A 26,487-nucleotide genomic window follows, 5' to 3' on the forward strand; every position below is an offset into this window, starting at 1 on the left:
AAGAAGAAATTGGTTCCCTTCAAATGTTTTGTACTACAGCTCCTATTATCCTGGAACAATTGCCATATTGGTTGGAGCTGCCAGAAGTTGTAGTCAAAAATATATAGAGAGCACCAGGCTGAGGAAGGCTGGGCTAGGAGTTGAACCTGGTACTACATGCACAAGTTGGCCGCTTTTTTTTTTAGTGCACTTGTATGACAGAACAGCAAACGAAGCAAAGGTGTATATACAAACTATTCAAAAAAGGGCTCATCTACACTTCCACTTGTCCCATGATTTCTGGACACAGGACAAAGGAAGAACCTTTTGGACCCGTGCCTAGAAATTACAGGGCAAATGGAAATGCGAATGAACTCAAAGAGGGAGAAAAGTTTGCGCAGCAGGAAAAAAAAAAGCAGTATGCCATTGAATACCAGCTGCTTGGAAGTGCAATGGGAAGAGTGTTTTTGTGCTCAGATCCTGCTTGCAGGCCTGACATAAGCATCCGTCGGACCATAGTGATAACAGAATGCTGGACTAGACAGGCCCTTGACATGATCCAGCAAGCCTGGTATGAAAAATCCAGTATCTGACAACCATATCCACTCATGCTAATAATATATGCAACCTTGTAAGCTAAGATTGCATTTCTATCTCACATGAAAGAATAAGGAAGGATTTCACTGGATGTTGACTACATATCCATCCACTGTTGTAACAGAAAGGGGAGAGGAGGTAGAAAGTGGGGTTTTCATTCAAGGATTAGGCATGGAACGTGCGCTTAACCCTTAGGAATCAATTAACAATTTTGCCTTGGTATTTCCCAAAACAGTTCAAGGATTTGGCATACTCATGCAAAACAATTAGAATCACATCCTGTTGATTTTAATGGACCTTCATTCGAATTTTGAATGAATCACTAAATTCCACTATAGCTTGCTGCAGGTTTTTTTTTACTATGTAGTCAGAAAAGGAACTGTGACTGTTGTGATCTCAGATTGGATGAAATGGGGGTGGGGAGAGATTCCTCATCCTCTGTGTGCTATATACAGCAGAAAAACAAAGCCTTGTTGACTGTGTTCTTCCTTTTCATTTGATAACATCTTGTACGTAACTTCAACCCCAAAGAATCAGTTCTGAAGTCCTACACCAAATATGGTCATGTCTTTAAACTGGAAGTTGAGGGGATGAAATCATGGGAAGAGTTCAAGTTTCAATTATTTGCATGCCAAACCAGTCTATTGAGCACACAATATTTCATACCAGTGTGTACAAAGCCATTCTGAGTATACTAATCCAGAATTTGAAAACGTCTATGGGAATAAATAAATACTTTGATTTCTTTTCTTTTACAATGTGCATTTTAGCACAAAGAACTGTCCTAGCTGCATTTTCTAGTTCCTCTTATATCAACACTTTAGTTTCCATTTCCCACTCTTTTCTCATGAGTCTCAAGTTACTGAGTTTACGAAAGAGTTCAGCCACCAATTTCATTAAGTGACTTCTTAATGAAGCGTAAAAAATTAATCTTAAAGATGAGCAAAAGGGTTTATTTTTCCCTTTTTCAATTTCACACATTTTAAAATAACCCACAAGGAAGTTTATTGTATGATTAAGTAGTGGATCTATATTTCTAAACTGCATTGAGCTGCAATTACAGTATACAAATAACAGACATCCATGGACTTTGATTTAATAATGAGGAATCTGGATATTAAGCTAACAGATCTGATTTAAACGTCATTGAAACTGTCAATACATACCTGCCTCTCTCTGTGCTACAAATAGTAGGTGTTTAAAGCTGAAATCCAAACACACTTTCTAGGTCTATGTTGGTGGGAAGAAGGAAGATTAGCATCTACTGGTAGATCTTCAGGTGACATTGATTTCCAATTGTCTAACAATAGCAACAACTGAAAAGCTTGCCCCCACATAATATTAGGTTGCTGAAAATGTATGCTTGGGGGAAAACCCGAAGTAATTTTTTTTCTCTGAAAGTATTTGTAAGCTTGATTCTGGTACTGATCTCAAATTCCTGGGCTGAGCATTTGTTCAGAAGCACTCTATTTCATAGCCATCTGCCTGAGCCACTATTTTGCATCTTGAAGCGGATGTCAGGGATAAACTTTAAAAGGCAAAAACCCCAACGTTAATCCTACAAGGCTAAGATCTGCTCACCCACGTTCTAGAGAATAGGCCCAACTGGGCAAAGTGAAACTTACTTCTGAGTAAACAAGAACAGGGTTGCACAGCAAAGCTGTTACCCTATTCAGTAGTCTGTGCAGTTTCTGCTTCCTATGCGACCACCATATACATTGCTGATCTGCATGAGTATTGCCTACCCTCCAGTATTTCTCTGATGAAAATAGGGACGTCCCATTGATAATTTTAGTATTTATACCCCAGACATCTTATTGGGTTGCGCAAGCCATTCTGGGCAGCTTACAGCATATATAAAAACATAATAAAACATTAAACATTAAACAAACCTTCCCCATACAGGATTGCCTTCAGATGGCTCAGGGGATGGATAATTCCATACCCTCCAACATTTCTCCAATGAAAATAGGGATGTCCTAAGGAAAAGCAGGGCATTCCAGGATCAAATCAGAAACTGGGGTGGCTTTTCTAAATTAGGGACGTTTCTGGAAAATAGGGATACTTGGAGGGTCTGTACTTGGACAATGTATAAAGCACCTCTCATCAGTTCACATTCTCTGCTACCCATTTGGTGATCACCCATTGTTAACTGGGCAAGATTCAAAGTCACCATGTGACACTATTTGTGTGGCTTCTCCATGTGAACATTCACTGCTACAGGTGCATTTGGTTAGTTAAGCTGTTTCTAACCCAGCTGAGTCCTCATTTCTGATGCCTGATTTAGTACCAGAGCCAAGCCTATATCCTTTTACACACACAAATTCCAGTTTTTCACCCAAACATGCTTTGGGGTGGGGGGGGGGGCAGGGGTAGCTGTTGCATTCTTTTTTCTACAATGGGTAAATATAACTATAGGAAAAAAGGAGGGGGGATCCTTGAGCTCCTTGCAAGAAAAAGGTGGGATATAAATGCAATAAATGAATACATGAGGGATTCGGCACAGGGGACTGCTGTGGGGAGGAATGGGTGGGAAACTTTCCTTCACTGAACTTACTTAATAGTGAAATCCTATACATGTCTAGCCAGAAGTAAGCCACACCAAATTAGACTGCCCTTTTCCCAATGAAAATGAATACCAGATTGCGGTCCAAGTAAATATATCTTATGATCCAAGATTCTGTGTTTCCATCATAATTTTTAATAACATAATTTTGTTTAATAGCTTGAGATTTTACACTAGTTTATCATGGTTTTCAATAAATTATTGGTTGTGGCGACATTAAGTTTACATGATTTTATTGTGTTTTGTGTTGGTACCCCTCTTTCTCAAGAGACAGTGAGTGAGCCTCTGGGGGTGAAGTCAAACCGTTGCGTTAGCAGCACCAAAGTGAACTTCCCCAGGGCACATGCCTGAACAGGGTGCATGAAGTCCTAGGCTGAGTGGCTGGGGAAACCCAGCCAGATGAGCGGGGTATAAATAATAAAATTATTATTATTATTATTATTATTATTATTATTATTATTATTGGCTGCCTCCTTCTCAGCCTTGGTGATGTACTCCAAAGGAAAGAAGAGCAATACAGCTGGCACTAGCTTGGCTGTAGGAGTTGACGGAAGGAGGCATACAAGGTGCCATCCAACCGTCTTAGGGACTCCACTCTAGATTTGTGTAGGGTTTACTCCTTAGCATTTTCTTCTTCCAAAGATATCCTGCAAAGCGTTGGAGGGTCAGAGTTTTCCTTCTCCTAGATGGGCTACCTTCCCAGGTTGATAAGCCCCACCTGCTCCTCACGTCCCTCTACAGCACATGCAGAAACCTCCTTGACCATTGCCCCTCTATTGGTTTTGTCTGCTCAATCTTCCAGAGTCTGTCTTTGCATGCAGGGGAAGTCACTAACTCATCGAGGGTTTGAGACCAATCGGCTACCCTCACCTGGTTTAGCTGGCCAGTTGAAGCAATTTCCTGGGGGTTGCCATGCGTCCTCTTTTTCCAGAACACACTCTTTTTCAAAGGTAAAATTTGAGACATTGCATTTATTTCCTTTGAATGGCCATCATAGCGTCATCTTTTTTACTCTTCAAAATATGGCAACCACACTGGGGTGTGACTGCAGTCGCATGCTGACAGCTTCTAGGAGCCACAGGTGAGGGTTGAGTGCAATTTACCCCAAATAGAGCATGATGCATTCCCCACCAGAGGTACTACTCCTCCCCTAACACCCCATACACCCTACAATTTTATTGTACTCTTACATTGTTCATAGTACTGCTAATGGATTTAACTCACATGATTATCCAGTTATATTTCACTTAACTTTCTTGTGCTCTTAACGTAACTGGGGGTCATGAAGTAATTATCTTGAATATTTCATTGTCCTTAAATTAATTTAACTGGGGGAAGCCACTGTTTTATTTGTCCTTTTATGATGATTTTTTGTGTACCAAAATTATCATTGTTGCTGTTAATGAACAATTATAATTTTGCCCTAGCCACTCTGGGCGGCTCCCAGCAAAATATTTAAAAAACCATAAACCATTAAACATTAAAAACTTCCTTTACACATTCTGCCTTCAGATGTCTTCTAAAAGTCAGTTATTTATCTCCTTGATATATGATGGGACGGCATTCCACAGAGAAGGCCCCACTACCAAAAAGGCCCTTGGGCTTGGTTCCAAGTAAGTTCACTTCTCCCAATGAGCAAACCGCCAGGAAGGCCTTGGAGTTGGATCTCAGTGTCCAGGCTGAAGGACAGGGATGGAATCACTCCTTCAGATATACAAGGCCAAGGGCATTTAGGGCTTCAAATGTCAGCACCAACACTTTGAATGGTTCATGGAAATGTACTGGGAGTCAACATAGGTCTTTTAGGACTGGTGTTATATGGTCCTAGTGGCCACACCTAGTCACCAGTCTAGCAGCTGCATTCTGGAGTAATTGTAGTATCCAAGTCACCTTCAAAGGTAGCCCCATGTAGAAGCTCATTGCAGCAGTCAAAGCGGGAGATAACCAAGGCACGTACCATTCTAGCGAGCAAGTTCACAGACTTGTTTTGATTTTCCTCTTCCCTCCCTGTCCCTTTTTCCTTGTGTACGGTGTACTTTTTCTTTATTGTTGTTGTTGTTACCCTGAGGGTAGGGACTACTTTGTTTTAACTGACTATGTATGCTGCTCTGGCAGCCTTTCTGACTACTTTAGAGTGGGGCACAAATGTTCACACACAAATAATATTTTGGATGAAGGGCTGTATAGAAATTTAATAAATAAACCTATGGGAGACATATATATGTCTGATCTGTTATACGCTGGCGGTCAAAAAACCAAAACCAACAACCCAGATCGAGAGAATAGCTTGAATTCCTGTCAGACCTCGCGCTCGCCAACCGCCACCTCTGAAGAGACATCGCCACCTCTCTGGGCGAGGCTTTCTTCCTACCTCGCCTACAGCCCATCACCTCACCCTCCAGCCGCCTGAGCAGCCGACGCTGTCGACGAAGACGACAACACCGTCACGGCCGGCTCCGCTGTCACCACCACCAAACCTCCCCTCCCACTCTCTCTCTCTCTTTCGCTCGCGCCCTCCCTTCCTCCTTTCTGTGAGGCTGCCCTTCGCATCAATAAACGGAGCGAGGCTTCGGATTGGTCCACGCGCCGGGGCACACACCTCCTCCTCCCCCTCACTTCCCCGCCCCCGTGTTACCTCAGCCGGCGCGGCCCCCGCCTCCTCGCCCGTGGTCTTGCTTCGCTTTCTTTCCCCCTCAGCCATTTTAAACAGCGTGAGGCGGGCAGCGGACCGGCTTCAGTTGCGGGAGAGGAGAGATTCGGTTACGGCAGCCGGGGACAGGAAAGAGTTCTCGCTCGTTCCCCGCCCCACATCACGGTGAGATTCGCCTGGCGGCGCCCCGCTTCTTAAGGGGGGGAGGGGAGGAGATCGCTTCCCGCCCATTTTTATTTGGGAGAGATTATTCACCTGCCCACCCTATATATAGGGTACATATATATATGCCGGAAAGGGGTCGCCTCTGCCTTCCGCCGCATGAGGTGAGTGATGCTGCGTGGCCCTTGCGAAAGACAGTTTGCTTCCTTCCCTCTAGCCGTCGCCAAAGGGGATGAAAGCTTTTTCCCCGGTCGGGTAGAAGCAGCAAGCGGGGATCTCACTTCACCTTTTCTTTCAAAGCTGGCTTTCGGGTCGCATTCCTCTGACCTCGCCTTTATTAACACGCCACCTGCGTTGCCCAGCTTCCCTTTTCTCTGAGCCACCCATTTCCCCCTCAGCCTCACTGACCCCCTGCCCTCCCCTCAGTGTGGGATGTAGCGGTAGATCAATCAGCTCAAGACCGTCCGATTAATCGGCAGGGGTAGGAACCCCTCCTCAGGTGGCGCTACTTTTGCCTAGGCAGGTGTACATCCTCAAAGCCGCTTGCCGGTAGGATGTAGGGGTGTGTGTATGGAAACCTCTTTGTGAATTTGCATGGCTGTCATGCAGCCTAGAAAAGTAAGGATTGCATTCCTCCTCCTCACACTTTTGCTTCTGGCCATACCGCTATATTCCCAAATGGTTGTCCATGAGAAGAAATGTGGTCCTCGGGCAGGGAAAGGGCATATTGCTTTCCTCCCTAAGCCAGGGTTTCTTTAATCAAATGAGAGCCCTAAAATTTGTGTTTGTATGTTTAATGTTAATCCATTCAACAGGATTTATATTCTGCTTGGGCATCAAAACCTCAAATATATGTTGTTATTAATGCCATTTTTGTTTGCCTGTTGACCTTCTGAATGTTTTTTTTTAAATCAATAAAAAATACAATAACATCAATAAAACATTACAGAAACTCAGTATGCATGGCGGCCCTCACACTTGAGTCGTGTGTGTGTGTAAGACATACATTTTATACACATTTCATAGATTAATCAGGTAAGTTAAAATTCATACAAATACTCAACTAGTAGTGTAATCTTCTATATGTCTGCTTATTGAGTTCAGGGGGCTTACTTTTGGTAGGTGGGTAGAGGCTTCCAGTACAGTGGTACCTCAGGTTACAAACACCTCAGGTTACAGACTCTGCTAACTTGGAAGTAGTACCTCGGGTTCAGAACTTTGTCCCAGGATGAGAACAGAAATCGCACCATGGTGGCAGCGGGAGTCCCCATTAGCTAAAGTGGTACCTCAGATTAAGAATGGTTTCAGGTTAAGAACAGACCTCCGGAACGAATTAAGTTCGTAACCAAAGGTACCACTGTATTTGGTTTCCATGCAGTACAATTCTAAGTTAACTGGCAGTGTAAAATTGCTGCCTTTGCTGTTTATATGTATGAGTTTTGACTGATTTAGGCTACAGTTTTCTCCCACTTACCTAGGAGTCTATGCTACTGAACTGAGAGGGCCTTATTTCTAAATAGGCATGTATGGATTCTGCTACAAATTAATCTCTTATAACTACATATAATTGCTTATGAGGAAAAAACAATGGGTTCTCTTTCTTTTCTTATTTAGATGATGCATTCCTGGGCTGCAATAGGTACCCCAGAAGAGGTCTTCTGTTTTCTCTTGCACAGGATAAAATTCTTCTTCAGGGAGAACTTCTAGAGGGGTTGCCATGGTAGTCTGTTATAGCAAAAACAACAGGGTCTTCAGGTAACTTGAAGATTACCAGATCTATTGTGGCATAAGTTTCCATAGTTGATGAAAGCTTATGTGACAATATATGTGTGTGTCATTATGATGCCACAAGACAAGAAGGTGTTGCTAATTAGAATGCTTGTTTTTAAAATGTTTAATAAATCTGATTGTGGAAGCACCTTTTAGCCAATCAGAATGCTTTGTGCAGTACAATCCTCTCTGCATGTTTACTCAGAAATAAATCCCACTTTGTTCATGTATGTTTAGGAGTTGCATGTAAGTATGTTTCAGGTTACAGCCTTGGCTAATGTAATCACTTAATTGACTATGGGTGCAGTCCTAAGATCTTGCAGCTGAGGAAGTCTCTGTACTTGATGCAGAGTGTAGAGCAGATGTTCATCCTGAAAATGAAGCATGTTGAAGGAGGTATTGAATGTATCAGACCCCCTTGTTCCCTAACATGCCTCAAAAAAGGTCTAAAACTGTGTTAGTTAGCCCTGGAGCGGGTGTATTTAGTCCTCCTATTAGTGTCAAGATGAGGAAATAAAACAGAGAAGGGGAGGGCGTGTAACAGAAGGTAAAAAGGTAAAGGACTCCTGGACAGTTAAGTCCAGTCAAATTTGAGTATGCACATCTCTGCTTTCAGGCCGAGGGAGTTGCCATTTTTCCTCAGAGAGCTTTCTGGATCATGTGGCCATATAACAGAACAGGAAGGTTAGGAGAGCCTGGCTCTGCTCTTCCTTTGCACAACGGCTTTGTAGAGTAGGCCAGCTGTGTCTTAACTATCAGGTAATTGCTGCCATTGCACCTGCCAATTATTTCTTTCAGCTCCCAGGCATGGTGAATTTTGAGAAAACAAAGCAATTGCTTTCAGAGGGATCCTGAGGTAGCACATTCCGCACTTCTCAGTCAGATCCCTAACAGTTACTTGGGGAGTATGAACAGTACCCAACTTATCTGACTCCCAGGGAACAAAGAAGTCTGCTTTTATCTACCCCCACACTTTCACCCAGTAGAATACGCTCAGTGGTTACACATGTTGGAGATTTCTAGAATTCTTGAGGTTGGCGAAAACACAATTTGGAATCCAGCAAGCAGGCTTCTGGTCTCATGAGTAACACACCATAGGTTGTCTGTTGCAGTGGTTTTGATTATTGATAATGGACCCTGATGTGAGGGACTAGTAGTCTGTCATGGAAAGGACAAAGGGCTGCATATCACAGCCCATTTTTAAGGGCTCTCGCACCCAGGTTGGATTGAGTGACAGTTGGTATTTTTTAGTATACAGGTTAGATTTGCCGGGTAACTAGTATGATACTTTGTCAGGAGATAGGGAGATTGCATAAACCCCAGAGGAAGGCAAAGGTTATTGCTTGTGAAAATCACTAGATTTTTGTATCTTCCTGCCAGTCAAAACATTCTGTGCGTTGTGGATTCAGGAGTTGGTGGGAGTATGTGTTGGCCTTGCTTGGGCAAAAGGAAATGTATAGAATCATAGAACTGTAGAGTTGAAGGGATCCCAGGGATCATCTAATCCAACCTCCTGCAATGCAGGAATCTCAACTAGATCATGCATGACAGAGGACTTTTATCTACAAGAAAACAGAGAAATGCACACACATCATGTTTCACCCTGGATAGAGGAAGTTATAAGGGCTAGGTAATGGTGGTTCCTGTGCCATTTATTTCCCTTCCCCAAAATAATAATCTAATAGTCATAACATACATTGAGAAAATCTTAAGATAAGCAGATAATAGTTAAAATGATCTTCCCTTTATCCTGATAATGATCTTGCTTAGAAGAGAAAGCTACACTGTGCTTGAGTTGATGGACTCATCTGTGAGCTCACTTTCTTTCTGTTGCATCAGAAAGGATGGGTTGTGTTGATGTGGGTGAGGTTGTTTGTGGGGTTGTCATATGATTTTTCACTTTCAGCAGCACAAATACCTGTATTAACGGTATGCAGCACTTAAGTTCTCAGAAGGGAGATAAATTGCTGCTATATTATTTTTTAATTGCCTCTTTTGTATATTGTTTGTCACACTAGGCTACATTTAGGTAAGGAGACTTAACCATAACATAATTTCCTATATATCTATTCATCTGTAAACTGACTGAGTTCAATTGAATTTACTTCCAGACAAGAGTGCAATCCTGGGTACACTTAATGCTTGGGAGTACAGCCCATTGAAGACAAAGGGGCTTAACCACAAGTAGACATTCGTAAATTTGTGTGTAAGATATTTATGAATAACACCATTTTATATATGTTTTATTATGAATTTGAAGAATTATAACTAACATGGGATATATTTGCAACATTAGGATTGTAATCTGTTTTAAAAGCAATTTAGCTTATATGGGATAATCTAATTCTTATCGCTGTCTTGGTCAGTGAAATGAATCCCAGGCTATTTGGTAACCTAAGTTGAGAAATTATTTGATACCATGTGTTTTCCCTAGCTAAACTATGCACAACTTTCATTTCTTGGAAATTGGTAATCATGCTATGATGATCACTTTATATTTATGGACTTTCGAGGAAAGCAAAGTTGGACAACACTGTTAGGAAAGTGGGAGATGTAGAAGCAGAAGAATAGGAGAGAAAGAAAAGCAGAAATGAAGATTTAGACGACAGTATAAGAGAACAAAAAAATAGAAGGAGAGGAATAGGAAGGGACGACATAGGTGTGTGGTTCTGAAAAAGTATCACAGTGGAGTATGAGCAGTGTTAGAAGCAGATATAATTATTATTATTTGCCAAATGGTGCCTTAAACCTAGGTTACATGCTCACAAACTGAATGTTTAGGCGCCTTTTTTTTTTTTACAAGATTACAAATCTGAAAATGAATTGTGTATATTATTAGTTCCATCTAAAATCTGACGCATACCATAGCACAGCAGCAAAAAAAACCGCTACTGTGCACCAGCCAGCCAGATGGTGGAGATGTCAGGCACCATCTTGGCACCCAGGCATCTTTACTTGGTAGCAAGTGGCCAATAGCCAGCTGAAAAGGGGCTAATTTTGAACGCTGAGTATGAGGTGGTCACCTGGGATGAAGTTCATGTGAACAACACTGAAAAGAAGTGTAGAATTGGCAGAGGAGTGGGGAGGAAAGCATCTGTAAAGTTGATGAAGTGTGGCCAAATGGGGATTGGATCCTGCAAGTTGGAGACGCATATGCATGCCGATCAGGGCTAGTGGCTCAGATTTCAAGATGTAATCTGAGGCAGCTTATTTCAGGGTATTCCAGATAGCCTTCTTATCTGTAATGGGGTGCTGCAGTGGCAGGGTGAATATATGTGGACCCATGTAATTTAAGAATATTTTTGTTAATATTAGAGAGATCTATAGAATAGGCTTAACAAAACTCAGCAGCAGATGTTTATTTTATATTTATTTTACTTATAGAATTTCTAACCCACTCTTCAGCATAAGGTCCCAGGGCAGGTTACAGCTACATAGCATGCAATTATAAAAACAGATAAAACTGTTAAATTTATATTATTCTGTTCCATTTGGAACAGTTTTACTTTTGTAATTCTAACAGTTTGCAAGAGGTGGGTCTTGCAAAGAAACAAAAGCAAACCCTTAATTGTCAGTATGTGTTGTGTAGCCATTGTGAGAAATGCACTTTGACTTGCATAGCATTTGGAATGTTGCCTTTATTAGGGCCTCAGGTACGGGTGTGTGTGTAGGTGTATGTGGCTTATCACTGCATTTGTTCATCACTGTTGCTACACTCTGCTGTAATTGTCATTTCACTTCCTCCTGTCTGCCACTTTTTTTAGTTCTAGCAGCCTTTTGCATTACCAAATGTTTATATTTTGTTGCTTTTGAGAAAGAGATGTTATATTTATTGTCAGTAATGTACCTTGAAGAGTTATATTCTGGATTACAAACAACCCTGTGAGCTGATTCTGGCCTTTGTCCAGCTAGAGTATCTCCTTCCCAGGAGCTGAATGAGAAGTAAGCAGTTCTTTGTGATTCTTTCCCTGAATCAGTAGCATCTTTCTGGCTTCAGACCAGATGGTTTCCTTTGGTCATTGGTTTTCAGTAGCATAATCTCCTCCCTCTCACACCCCCTTTGTAGACGCAGCTCAGGAGGCTGGGCTCAGGATGTGGCCTGATGCTGATGTAACAAGGGAGGGGGGAGGCAGAAAGAGAGAAAGAAAACCAAGAAAATGTGATTCACTGCTTAGCAGCTTCCAAGGTTGCATATTACATCTTGTCTATTATGATAAGAGTGGACACTAAAGTGTTATCTTCCGCTTGAGGTAAAAGGCTACATCAGCTATGTTTTGTGTTCTCATATGAACTAATTGATGCATGTGGCTTTCCTTGGTTGGGTAAAAAGTAAGCTTTCTATTTAGTATATACAGTATATATTGGGAAAGCAGTCACTGATATGGCAGCAATTACTGTAGCCAATTTGTAGATATAAAGCAATTATTTGAACACCACAGGGTTTAATAGCATTGTCTCATGCAGTACTGAAGAGCAGGACATTATATATTTTTTACCTTTCACACTATCACTCTTTTGTCATCTTCCAAAATAGGCACGTTAGTATAAAGATATGAAGCTTTGTTATGTCCCAACATAGAGGGATGACGGCAGGATATAAATAGTTAGTTGACTTTTATTCATGAGTGCTACATTCCTAATTGTTTTAGGCTGCAGACATAGCCAGTTGTGCTTTCCCTTTCCAGCCATTCATATAAAAATGCAGTTTTGTGGCTTGGGTAACTAGAAAAATGAATATTGTGATCACAGTATTTTTCTTTTTGGTGGGTGTTCATAAAACAAACAGGGCCATTGCTGCTAAATATGATCAAACATTATCTCTGGCCAAAAGGCTTGTAATACAGTGGTACCTTGGGTTACATACGCTTCAGGTTACAGACTCCGCTAACCCAGAAATAGTACCTCGGGTTAAGAACTTTGCTTCAGGATGAGAACAGAAATTGTGCTCTGGCAGCAGCGGGAGGCCCCATTAGCTAAAATAAGAACAGTTTCAGGTTAAGAATGGACCTCCGGGATGAATTAAGTACTTAACCCGAAGTACCACTGTAGAAGAATGGCAATTAAAACAGCCTTTGTGGTCATCTTTATTTGGAAACTGTTTATCGGACATAATACTGTTTATTTGTACTCTTATGCAATCTATACAACTTTCCCATACTTAATTGTTGATTGAAACCTTAATGGGGATGCTTTCATTGTTATCAATGGACTGTTGTATTGACTTCTCATTTGTATCACCCCCAAATCTAAGAAAAAACTATTGAATGACAAAAATATTAATTACAAAACAGTGTAAGCTATCAAACACTAAAATAGTGTTCCTTATTATTGAAGAATAGCAATCTTAATTAAATGTATTTGGAATCATGATATATATTTGGCTGAATAGACAAAGAAAATAGAAGCATTTGCTCTTGGTTTGAGCAGGTTAATATGTAATGTAATGTAATGTAATATGTAATGTAACAGCTCTTGCCAACCTAGCAGTTTGAAAGCATACCACCACAAGTAGATAAATAGGTACTGCTGTGGTGGGAAGGTAAATGGTGTTTGTGTGTGCTCTGACTTCTGTCACTGTTCTGTTGCACCAGAAGTGGTTTAGTCGTGCTAGCCACATGACCCGGAAAGCTGTCTGCGGACAAATGCTGGCTCCCTCGGCCTGAAAACAGAGATGAGCACTGCACCCCATAGTCAAATTCAACTGGACTTAACTGTCCAGGGATCCTTTACCTTTACCTTTTACCTATGTAATGTGATTATATATTATTACCGGGAGGCGGGGTGCAGAAGGCAACCAACTCTTGTTGCAGGAGAACATGCAGAATAGAACCTTTTAACAAAATTAAAGCTGTTTAAAACTGAAATTTTATACATGAGACCTGCGAGTATAGGGCGGTATGCAGCAACAGTAGCAGCAGCAGCAGCAACATCATCATGGTGTCATCTCAGAATTAAGGCTCACTGAGTTTTGTGGAGTTTGCTCCCACATAAGTGGGAGCAGCTTAAATGGCTGCAGTATTTGTTTAGTTTTTCATGTTATATTTGTTTATTTTTGACGTAGGATTTTGTTTCTAGTGTGACTGGCTTTTCATGGAAAGGAAATTTGAGCATACGAGTCACTTCCTACAAGGGTACTGGATTAACAATAGCTTCATAATGTCCTTGTATTTTAAATGGCGGAGGTGATTTGCTTTTGAGTGGTCATAACTACAGTATTTTTTGCTCTATAAGACTCACTTTTTCCCTCCTAAAAAGTAAGGGGAAATGTGTGTGCGTCTTATGGGGCGAATGCGGGCTGTGCAGCTATCACAGAAGCCAGAACAGCAAGAGGGATTACTGCTTTCAGTGCGCAGCGATCCCTCTTGCTGTTCTGGCTTCTGAGATTCAGAATATTTTTTTTCTTGTTTTCCTCCTCCAAAAACTAGGTGCATCTTGTGGTCTGGTGCATCTTATAGAGCAAAAAATATGGTATTTTGTAGTTGTACAAGCATTATGCTTCCTAGAATGGTTGTAGTGACTAGCCCTCCTTTTCTCGGACATGCTGATTCTGCTAACGTGAAATATGCAAACACCAATACTTATCTGACCAAATGGTTTTTCCCCTTGCCTTTTTTGAATCCTAGTCATTCACAACTCTAGACCATAAGCATGACAGGGCAGAGTCTTAAAGAATGTTTAAAGAACAGGTAGATATTCAGTTATATGATTGTTCAAGGAAGGATGCGCACTTAATATTCTCATGTGCATTTTCTCTGGGAAATGATTTAAATAAATGGAAAAGCAGATAAGTAACGTTTTATAGATGTCTTGCTTTCTAGAGCTCTTAATCCACCATTCCTAGGGGTTTGGATTTGTCCATATATAGTTGCCCTTTTGGGTTGTCACACATTTTTAGAGTTGAGGCAAAGAATGGTCTGGAACAAACAGTTTTTTCCTTTTATGATTTCTTGCTCAGTGGAACAATTTCTTAATTTCTTCTTGCAGTGAGTTTTTTAAAAAGCAACAATTGGTGTAGCAATAAAATTGCTAGCACATTTGTAAAGCTAAGCAGAGTCCAGTATGGTTTCACATTGGATGATGGTGTTGTTGAGATTTCTGCATTGCAGGGGGTTGGACTATGAGTTTTAGAATCCCTTCCACCTCTATAATTCTATTATTTTAGTACCTTTGGTAAATGATTTTATAATTTCAGAGTAGAAGAGTAGAAGAGTCTTGTAACTGATGTCCCAGTATAGCATTCTATTCCATGTGCAGAAGATGCATGCATAGAGGACCCATAAATAGATTCCATACTAGTGATGTAAAATTCTTGAGAATAGTCTTTTGGAGAATATTCTCGATTAATGAGAATATTAGAGAATTTTCATTTAAAATAGGAGAATATTCATTTTAATGCATTGAAAATGATATAATTTTAATGCATTGAAAATTATATAATTAGTTAATATACATGTAATATTCATGGGTAATCTTGTTCAGATGGCAGCCAAAACCTGTACAGATGGTTTATTCAGTGGGGCAATGCAGTGAATTCACATTCTTTGATTTTTTGCACCAAACTTGAAATTGAAAATTCAACGTGAATGACTCATGTTAATCACTAAGCCTGCTGCTAACTGTATATTTAGTAAAAGAACCACAGTGAAAATATATAAGCACAAGCCTATTTGTCACCTGACTTGCAAGTATCAAATTAAAAAGTAAAACATGTTTTATAGTTAACGTTAAACCATTCTAAGGTGATGGCACCAGCAATTATCATGTTAAGGTTTGGTATAAGGAAATTCAGTAGTTAAATCATATTTTATTCTTCCATCAGAAAATGTACATGTTAAAGGACAAGTCAATAAATGCAATTGGCATGTTAAGGTTTGATACAAGTAAGTTCTGTAATAGGCTATCTTGTGCTTCTAATAGTTCTAATACTTAATAACTGTTTTGGTGACTAAAACACAGCTTGATAAACAAAACTACAGTCATACCTCATGTTACGTTTGCTTCAGGTTGCATGTTTTCAGGTTGTGTCCCACGGTGACCCAGAAGTACCAGAAAGGGTTACTTCTGGGTTTCGCCGCTCACGCATGTGCAGACGCGCAAAATGACATCATGAGCAGAAGCTGCGACCCGTGTGTGCGCAGACGCGGGTTGCGTTCTTTTCAGGTTGCGAACGGGCCTCCGGAACGGATCCTGTTCGCAACCAGAGGTACCACTGTGTGTGCATACATATAAAAAAGAAGCCATTAACATTAAATATATTATCATTATATGATAATATATTTCAGTATGTCAATCTCTGGTAAATGGCACCTTGTTCCATTGACTGGTACTGCAAAAACCAGTTACTGGCACTAAATAAAAATATAGAAACGTCAACTGTTTTAATCAAGGCCACCTCATATGCTGTTACACATATAGGCCTAGGTACTTTAAATGTATAAAGCATTAAAGCTACTTTCTGTAAAAAAAATCACACTGTATGGCCAACGGTATAGAATTACTAAGAATAAGGTCACACCAAAATAGAAAAATGGCTATTACATATAGTTGAAATACATACAAATTCAAATGTTCATCAAATTAAAAGAATAGCATTTTTAAAACTAAACAAATGTTTTCTGTAGCTCACATTTCAAAACTGCCAGTGGTGAATGACACAATGCCCAGTAATGTAACTGGATAAAAAAAAAATCATTATTCATTACTAACACTGGCAATATCACAGCTTGACTTATTATTTGCTAGATTTTTAAAATGTGGGTTGTAAAACTGGTTCTTACATTAGAATTTACAGTTTGTGGAGAATATTCTCCGGAGAATTTTCTAGCAGAGAATATTTCTCAAGAATTTTCTCATTCTCGAGAATTTTCTCACCTCACATCACTAGTCCATACTTCATTTCAATTGCTTGCACATGGACTAAATTAAAGCCTATAATCTACTGCTATTTAAGAAGTAATACTTTCTCTTTGACTATTTTATGACTTGATCCAGTATCTGGCTAAGTAAGAACAGGATGTGGATCAATATTTTTTTAGCTGGTTTGTGAGTTGTTAAATTTCATTGAAATTAGCTGTAGTAGTGATTTATGGAGCACTGATGCTATCTGACTCTTTGTGAATTTAATAGCGGATTCAAGATGCCAGTGGATGCAAGCAATTTTATCCTGAGCAAACAAGTCACAGCAAGCAACCTTTGGTTCCACCACTGCCTTTGGGCAAGAGTATATAAGAGGCCTTGCAATATTCATAATAGTTATTTGCCATGTATCAGTTAGCAGAGCCTAAAATTACAACAATTAGCATATGGGTGTCTGCAAAATAATTGAGGTTAAAAAAGGACCTTGGGTTCATAAAAGTTGGGAATCATTGCTATATGAGAAGTAATAAAGCCTAAGAACAAGTTACAGGAAGCAGCATTGGAGGTGGTGTTATTGAAGAGGCAACTGGCAATAGCGCCTTTGGAATTGTTATGAAATGGTTCTGGGCATCCTTACACAAACTCCATGTAAAACTAGAAAATGAAATGAGTGAGTAGGGTAGCCAACAAATAATTGTATTCTGTAGCAATTTTAGATGGGTTTGGGTTAATGTGATTCCCCTTTGCTAGAGGAACAGTGTCATTTAATGGGTAGTGCAGTTCTGCCCCCCCCCCCCCCAGGACAGCTGCAGTTCAGTTTCTCTTAATATATTCCGTTGTCTTACACAGGTTGGCAAAAAGGGATCTGTTGCAGACATTCTAAACCAGATTATGATCAGCTCTTAGAGAACCTAATGATGTTTCTCCAAAGAAGCATTTTTGCTTTTATGTTTATGTGTGTATTAACTCTTTGAAATAGGTTATTGGTGCTTATAAAGACTGCAAATTTGGTATTTAACAATCTTGTAAGTGTTACAAGAAAAAAACAACTACTCCTTTTCCCTTATGGAGTATCCAAGAACCTGTATGGAGACCTTAAGTAGGTTCCCTCTCGGTAGGAGAAAATAACAAAGGCCAACCAGAGAATATTGAGAAACAAAGCAGCTAATAAGCCCGATCTTTATTAAACTGTTGCAACAGGGTCCTCCACTCACTCCACACAGGGAGGGAGGAGAGGAACCCCAAACAATGGTGTGCAAGCCCTTATATAGACTTTTGAAATTACCCACCCTGTAGCTCAATACCACCCCCCAAAACACTATACAGGTTTAAGTACTTAATTCGTTCCAGAGATCCGTTCTTAACCTGAAACTGTTCTTATCCTGAAGCACCACTTTAGCTAATGAGGCCTCCCGCTGCCGCCGTGCTGCCGGAGCACGATTTCTGTTCTCATCCTGAAGCAAAGTTCTTAACCCGAGGTAATATTTCTGGGTTAGCGGAGTCTGTAACCTGAAGCGTATGTAACCTGAAGCATATGTAACCCGAGGTACCACTGTACATACATCACAGAAGGAGGTGGTCTCCAAAAGAAGTACATCACGGTAACCCGAGGTACCACTGTACATACATCACAGAAGGAGGTGGTCTCCAAAAGAAATACATCACGGGGCAGTCTACCACAGAAATCCTGTTTGTCAGGATACATGACAGTGATCACTGATTTCTCCACCTAGGCAGCCTGGCCATTCCTTTTGAGATGCTATATACTTAGTTACTAGGGACGCGGGTGGCGCTGTGGGTTAAAGCCTCAGCGCCTAGGGCTTGCTGATCGAAAGGTCGGCGGTTCGAATCCCCGCGGCGGGGTGCGCTCCCGTTGCTCGGTCCCAGCGCCTGCCAACCTAGCAGTTCGAAAGCACTCTCGGGTGCAAGTAGATAAATAGGGACCGCTTACTAGCGGGAAGGTAAACGGCGTTTCCGTGTGCGGCTCTGGCTCGCCAGAGCAGCGATGTCACGCTGGCCACGTGACCCGGAAGTGTCTTCGGACAGCACTGGCCCCTGGCCTCTTTGAGTGAGATGGGCGCACAACCCTAGAGTCTGTCAAGACTGGCCCGTACGGGCAGGGGTACCTTTACCTTTTTATACTTAGTTACTGAATCGAGGTCACAGGCTCACCATAGGTAAAGGTAAAGGGACCCCTGACCATTAAGTCCAGTCGCGAACGACTCTGGGGTTGCAGCACTCATCTCACTTTACTGGCCGAGGGAGCCAGCGTTTGTCTGCAGACAGCTTCCGGGTCATGTGGCCAGCATGACTAAGCAGCTTCTGGTGAACCAGAGCAGTGCACGGAAACACCGTTTACCTTCCCGCCGGAGCGATACCTATTTATCTACTTGCACTTTGATGTGCTTTCGAACTGCTAGGTTGGCAGGAACTGGGACCAAGCAATGGGAGCTCACCCTGTCGTGGGGATTTGAACCGCCGACCTTCTGATCGGCAAGCCCAAGGCTCAGTTTTTTTAGACCACAGCACCACCCGCATCCATATTCATACACAAATACACCCTTAAGACTGGATTTGAACAAAGGGACAATGGAGAGGCTTTCCCATTTCCTTCCTCACTGCAGAGAATATTTGAGGTCACTGGAAGAGTCCAAATGGCTTCAGGATTGCTCTCCTGTACTATTTCAGAAACATGGTTTATATACTTATGTAATTTAAGTAGAAGACTGTCATCTTATTCACTGTTATGACCATCTTTATAATGGCAGTAACATTAGCTAATTTAGAAACTCTAGTTTTAAGATGAAAAACCCTTGAAATCTGCTTATTGGTTTTGTTGGAACTGCCTACTTGTGCAGTGGCCCATTATGGTTGAATAGTTGCACAGGGTTTTGTTTTTTTAATGGTGTTGGGTGGGGTGTATAGAAAGAATGACACAATATTTCCATCTTTTCAACAAATTTTCTGAAGGTAGAACACGGGTGTCAAACACAAGGCCCGCGGGCCGAATCCGGCCCGCCAGACCTCGTCATGTGGCCCGTGTAGCCGCCGCCGGCCACCAGCCTTCACCTTTTATTCTGTGCGGCTGAAGGGGAAAGAAGGCGGCTGAGGCGCTGGCGGGGATTGAGAGAGTCTCTCGTCGTCCTCCTCCTCCTCCTCCTCAGCTATGGCGGAGAGAGGGGCGCTCGGCGGCCAGCGGGGCTCGCTCACACCTCCGCTGCACCAGCCAGCATCCAGCGCCTCAGCTTCTTCGGCGTCCCCGGCTGCACAGAGCCTTTCAGGGCAGCCTCCCCCGCCGACAGCACTGCTACAGCAGCAGCAGCTGGTGCCTCCTCCGGCAGCAGCGGCGCCTTCGTTGTCTCAGCCGGCCGCTCTCGGCCCCGGAGGAGGCTCTCTGGCCCCAGGGGGGAGGCGGCTCGGGGGCTCCCGGGTCCGGCGCGGCGGCGACGGCAGGGGGGCGCCCGGTCCAGATGAACCTTTACGCCACCTGGGAGGTGGACCGGAGCTCGCCCAGCTGCGTGCCCAGGTGAGGAAGTGGGGGTGAGGAAGAGAGAGACTCTTTCCTTCCTTTTACATTCTTTGGTACCGCCACCATACAGATTTTATGAATTCAGTGGCATAGAAATGTGCATTTAATCAACCGATTCCCTGAGGGGTAAGTAGTAGCCGTGTCGCAGCAGCAGCAACACACACACCAGAGGAGGAAGAGGAGTCGTCTTTGTGGGCAAGCTGGAGGCTTAGCACGTTTATCTGCTTTTGTTGGGCTGCAAGGTTTCTTTCCCTCCAATCTCATATCTTCTTCTCCACGCCCCCCCCCCCCCCGCGTCTCACCCCGTTATCTCCCTCCATTTACCTTCGCAGGTGTGGAAGTCAAGCCCGACCCCACCCACTCCCTAAGACCTACTTGCTCTATCGCCTGCCAAAAAGGGAAAAGGGGGGGGGGAACAGAGAGAGAAAAGGCACCTCCCTATTTTAAGTATTTACGTCCCTCCTCCTTGGGGGATGAAGGATGAAACCTAACCCTTAGACGTCATTTATCTGTTCCCCATATTTACAAAGGGTGTGTGTGGAGGGGAATGATAGCAAATTGCTTCTTTTAATCACACACGCTTGAATGTTAAAGAGTGGTTTGCCTTTATGTGGGGCTGTGGGAAATCAAGGGAGGCTGTACATAGTGAAAGGACGCTTGTTTCTCTCAATGGGGGGCAGCTGCACCTAAAAGTTTTCTTACATGAGTGTATGTTGGGGTCCTCGACCTTTGCGGAGAACTAATACCCCCTTCCATCTATGCCTGCATGCCTTCAAAGAGAATGAGTTATATTTTAGCTGCCATCTTCCTCCTTGTGCTAAAGGCGGTGTCATCCGGCCCTTTGAGGGTGACCAAACTGCTGATGCGGCCCCCGATGAATTTGAGTTTGACACCCCTGAGGTAGAACATTCTCCTACCTCTTGTTTACAGTTCTCAACATTTGGAGATTCTTCTGATGCTAGGTGAATAGCTAGAGAGGGAACCAAATTATGCAGATTAGGACTACTTCATAGTAAGAATCTTGTTTTCTTTATCTTGTTATGGTAAACATGACCATTTGGCAATTATGCCAAAGAGGGCAACGGTTCCCTCATAATCCTTGTACAGTAGTTTAATGTTGATGTTACAACTGTTACAAACTTACAATAACCTTTTGATTACATGGCTTGTGTTTCAAAAGCCAACAAATGAAATATGGAGACAATGTGTGCTTGCACCGGCTATCTAAAGAGCACAAGAGGCTTGTGCTAATCCAATGCTGACTTTAGCCTGAAATTAGTGAAAGTTCCTTATTTTGTGTTTGGAGGAGTTGTAATTGGATTGGTAATCTAGAATGTCCCAATTGAGCTGATGGAAATTTGCTTTTTTAATAACCTACATAATGTGGTTACTTGGTCATCAACTATTGTACAGCTATATATCTTCTTAAGAATATGCTTCATCACTTCCGTAGTCAAGAGGTTATTCTAGGACATCACTGATAAACTTGTGTGCTTTTCCTACAGGAAGTACATTGCTATTGAGCAAGTCCTGTGAAAGCTGTTTTCTGATACGTTGCAACTTAAAATTGCTTATGAGTGATGTCCCTTTCTGCAGGAAGTCTGCTACTGCACCATTTCTGTCAACCCTAACAATTTTGCAATCCTATTTCCTATTGATCTACAATTAGGATTTTATTCAACATGCACAAACTTATCTTTTGTATTTCCCAGTAGTAATTTTAAGCATGCAAGTTGCTACCCCCAATTAAATATTGTGGCATGTTCTGAACTTTAGCACCAACAAGGAAAAATGTTTTGGAAGGGATGAAGGGGACAAAGATTACTTTTTCTGTTTCCATTCTGAACACCCCATTAGCCAACCATACTGAGAGCTAGCTTTATATACTGGGACACTGGTAAGCAAGCTACAGAACTAGGTTATTAGGCTGCATCTTGTTCTTTCACAAAAACAGAAGTATCATGTACAGACCATGCTCCAGTTGTTTTGTGCCAAGAACAGGGAGTTAAGATAAGGAAATGGTCAAAACATACTGCCCACCTGAACATTTAAGGTAATTTTATACTTGGTTAAAACTGCAAGTAGGAATGACTGAATAAAACTGAGAAGTAAAAAACAATTTGATTGGAGAAAAATTTGAGGGATTGTGTTAAGTGTTGCTGTTCATCATTGCAACAATGAGGGTTCCAATTGCCACCAAGGAAAACTTTGGACAGCTCTATCAGTTCCCATTGATGATATAAGCTTTGCAGAATTGTTCCACTGACAACTCCACTGGCACTTGCAGGAACCAAATGTGTGGAACCTACTACTGATTATTTGATGGTGCTCTGCGACTTCTTTTCCTAACCAGTATGTTGATCCTTCGACTGGCACTCCCCTTGATCTGACTCTTTGTGAATGTCTCTGCTGATCAGTGTGAACTGCAAGCAGGTGTGTGTGGAAAGCATGATCAGCCAACCACTCCCTCTGCTCTCCCCACCACCATATACACACACCTCACACAGACAGAACTGCCAGGCTGTGTGAACATAGTTAATAGTCTACATTGCAATCATATAGTGGGTGACCTGCCCATTTTCTCATTTAGCTTCAAATGTTGAAAGCTAATGTTCCAAATACCGTATTTTTCGCCCTATAGGACGCACCGGCCCATACGATGCACCTAGTTTTCGGGGGGGGGGAATCAAGGGGAAAAAAATGAGCCCACCCCCCCGCAGCTCTGGGAGCAGCGGACCACCTCCTAGAAAAGCCAGCAGAAGCCACGCAGCCCCTTTAAAGAGCGCACGGCTTTTGCCTGCTTTTGCGGGAGGTGGGGGAATTCCCCCATCTGCGGCAAAAGCCCACAGGAGGGAGAAGGGATGGACTCGGACAGTCAGTCCCTTCTCCCTCCTTGGGGAAAAGCCCCCAAGAGCTGCACGCTCTTTAAAGGCTGCGCGGCTCCTACGGGCTTTTCTACGAGGTGGGGGAATTCCCCCACCTCCTAGAAAAGCCAGCAAAGCCGTGCAGCCCCTTTAAAGAGCGCACGGCTTTTGCCTGCTTTTGCAGGAGGTGGGGGAATTCCCCCATCCCCCGCAAAAGCCCACAGGAGCAAGAAGGGACGGACTCTGCCAGTCAGTCACTTCTCCCTCCTTGGGGAAAAGCCTGCTTTCCCCCACCGCCAGCCTCCAAGCCGGGTTGGAGAGTAGTGGGAAGGCGTCACGCGCCTTCCCGCTGCCCCCCATCCTCTGGGGCTAGCGATAGGAAGCATTGCTTTCTCCCACCGCCAGCCTCCAAGCCGGGTTGGAGAGTAGTGGGAAGGCGTCACGCGCCTTCCCGCTGCTCCCCATCCTCTGGGGCTGGCGATGGGGGAAGCGTTGCTTTCTCCCACCGCCAGCCTCAAAGCCGGGTTGGAGAGTAGTGGGAAGGCGTCGCGCGCCTTCCTGCTGCCCCCCATCCTCTGGGGCTGGCGATAGGGGAAGCGCTGCTTTCCCCCACCGCCAGCCTCAAAGAGCAGACTCTCCTGGCTTCAGCGGAAGCAACGCGAAGCCTCTGGAGCGCAGGCTTCGGAGGCTTCCCGTTGCTGTCGCTGAAGCCAAGGAGCCTGCATTCGCCCCATAAAACGCACACACATTTCCCCTTCATTTTTGGAGGGGGAAAAGTGCGTCTTATTGGGCGAAAAATACGGTACATAGCTGATTTTAGGATATGTGTGTAGTCTATAAATGAATACATCAGAAAGTGACTTTCTTTTAAGCATGTTTCCCTTGGAGATTCTTTTTTAATGAGCAGAGATCATTTTTTGTTTGTTTGTAAAAATGCTAATCTTTAGTGATCAGAAGTTGGGGAAGCTCTGTGGCTCCTAGTACAACTTCCTATTCTGCTATTCCAAATCTTGATTTTGCCATAATTAAAAACGTTGTGGCAAGATGCAATTCAGACTGATGGAATACAGCAGTGTTAACATGGAGAGCCTACAATTTCAAAAGTCCTAGAGGATGACCACCTATGTGATGGATGGACAGTCTAAAACTAACAGTGGGGCTTATGGCGATGCAAGAAGCAAAGAACAGAAATGCAGTGTATCTTAATTTACATTTATGAAAATAACACCAAAGGCAGAATAATTAAAATAGTACTCAGGGTTATTTGCCAATTGCCCTTTGCTCCCAGTTACGTAAAAGTAGGCAGCTTGTATCAATGAAGCAAGAAGGCACATATGATTTGTTTTCCTTTGTACCCAGAGGAGTGTGTGCTAATGATCATACGTCAGTGTGATATGTTATAGCCTGCAGCACTATAAAAACATGACTCTTAAGGCTAGATTTATAAAATGTTACTGTGCTGAGGGGGTGGGGGTTACGAGCCTGCTATTGTGGCAGAGGGGTTGGAAGAAGAGCGATAAGGAGCACCATGACTCTTCCAGCAGCTCACTGCAGTTCTACACTTGAGTGTGGAAAAGAGGGCTTTCCCCTTTTCCCGCAATTTACTTAGTTTCTATTCTGGTGCAAGAGCACAAAATTCCTCTGCCTGTTTACTTGCCAGTGTGGAATTTGTTGTTGCCTATAGTTTCCAAGCAAGTGTTTAAACACAGCTGTTGAAAACCTTGCTAGGTTTATCTAAACTTGCCAGCTAAAACAGTTAACTTTACCCTGTAAGTTATTTGATCCTTGGACTCAATGAAATTGTGCCTTTTCCAAAATCATTGCTGTCTGCAACCATGTAAAAAAAAAAAAATGTGGCTGACAACTTCAGCAATGCCAGTCCCATTTTTTGCAGCCTAGACCTACTGATTTGTCTCCCTATATTTACAGGATCCGAAAGGGATATTGTGCTTTTTGGGGAAAGAAGAATATTTGCTCCCGAAATGTTAATAGAATTTTTAAAAGCAACACAGAGTATAAGCAAATAAAAGGACACTGTAGCTAGCATGATTAAAAATTATTAAAAGCCTACTAGAAAGAAAATGTCTTAACTGCTTGTCTGAAAGATAATAGATAAGGGGCCAGATTTCATTCTCCACTAACAGTACACTAATATTTTATCACATCCTTTACAGTTCATACACTAGTGACTAGCCATTCAAGATGAACATCAGCTCAAGGGTCAACCGTGGTTATTAATCTCTGCAGCAAGACAGATGACTCTTCGTTGTAAATAAGCTTTTGGGGGTTTATAATACATCATGAGAACATTTGTGGCTATGTAGGAAAGTGCTTAACCATATGCAGAATATTTATATTACAGCAAAACAGCAGTTGCAAAAATGGTCAGTTCAGTTTGACCTTTCAGAAACATCACCATTGCCATGACAAGTATTGACTCATTTCACCAGAATCGGAAGTAATAGGTCATAATGCTTACTTAAAAAGAAAAACGTATTGTCTTAGTAGGCGTGTTCTTGTAGCCTTATAAGTTTCCTAATGCATCTACAGACTAGCAGACAGACTTGGAAGGCTTCGCTTGGTGAGTAGCTGCAGTTTGTGTGTGTATTCGTAGTTTGACTTGGATGTGCAAACACCTCTGGTTCAATAGCATTAAATATTCTGATCTTAAACCATTTGTTTTATTTTTTAAGCTGCTAGCCATTTCCGTGTGCATACGGAACAGTGCTTTAAAAAGTCACATATTTAACTTTTTACCTGCCCTTGATAACGTTACAAATATTTTGTAGTGGACATAAATGTTTCAACTTCTACAACTTTGTAAACTTTACAACTTTGAACAAAAGTACCTTTTAATTATGCAGTGCCTTTCAAAGCCTTCTTTGATAGTAAATAACAAGTATATTGCTGTATGAATGTTGTAATCTCTGGTATCTTTTCTTTCACATTAAACCTTGGACTGGAGGAAAAAAGCAGTTATGGAAAATGTAATCTTGTCTTCTGCTTATTCCATGTGCCGCATTTTAAAAATTAATGATACTGTAACAAGAGGGCCTTCTCATTATTCTTGTGACCTGTTTTTGCCTCTACTGTACAGGTCATGATTAGTGGGGAGAAAGCTTAACCATGTGTCCCAGTTTTGGCAACATACTAAGCAAAACCTTGGCTTGGCACGACAGTAAAAAGGACCAGGAGGGAGCAAAGCAACTGCAAACTCCCCTTAGTGAACCTGTGCTATCCTAGTAAACCATAGTTTGGCTTACATTGTTGGGCAAACCAGGACTTGACAGAAATAAAGCTGTGGCTGAATTTTAGGACATTGTCACCTGAACAGAAATAAACAATGTCCTAGAATTGCTGAGTTGTAGTTTGACATCTGTCTAAATTCCACAATGAAAAGTGCACACAGGGTGTGATTTTTTTGTCTGATCACTTTTAAAGAACTTATATTGGAGACCGAACAAGGATTAGAAGCTGCTTTTAGTTTCAACAGCTCAATCATATATGTGGCTAT

General features: G+C 42.2%; 1 protein-coding gene across 10 annotated transcripts in view; it reads left to right on the top strand.

Moving 5' to 3' along the window:
* The window catches only part of ACSL4 (acyl-CoA synthetase long chain family member 4), an 81,424-nt gene that overhangs the window by 25,622 nt on the left and 29,315 nt on the right, over window positions 1-26,487 (top strand). For 3 of the 10 annotated variants that reach the window (XM_083423643.1, XM_083423644.1, XM_083423638.1), the window contains exon 1: window positions 5,780-6,118. The exons of 2 other annotated variants lie outside the window; for them this stretch is intronic. The gene's annotated coding sequence lies outside the window, so the exon portion shown is untranslated. Of the gene's footprint in view, window positions 1-5,425; window positions 6,119-7,568; window positions 9,754-26,487 lie in introns of those variants that run through there. 5 more of the 10 variants (XM_083423637.1, XM_083423645.1, XM_083423641.1 and 2 more) reach the window with 3 other exon arrangements.

Source organism: Podarcis tiliguerta (assembly GCF_965153285.1).
Source record: "Podarcis tiliguerta genome assembly, chromosome: Z".
NCBI classification, from domain to species: Eukaryota; Metazoa; Chordata; class Lepidosauria; order Squamata; family Lacertidae; genus Podarcis; species Podarcis tiliguerta.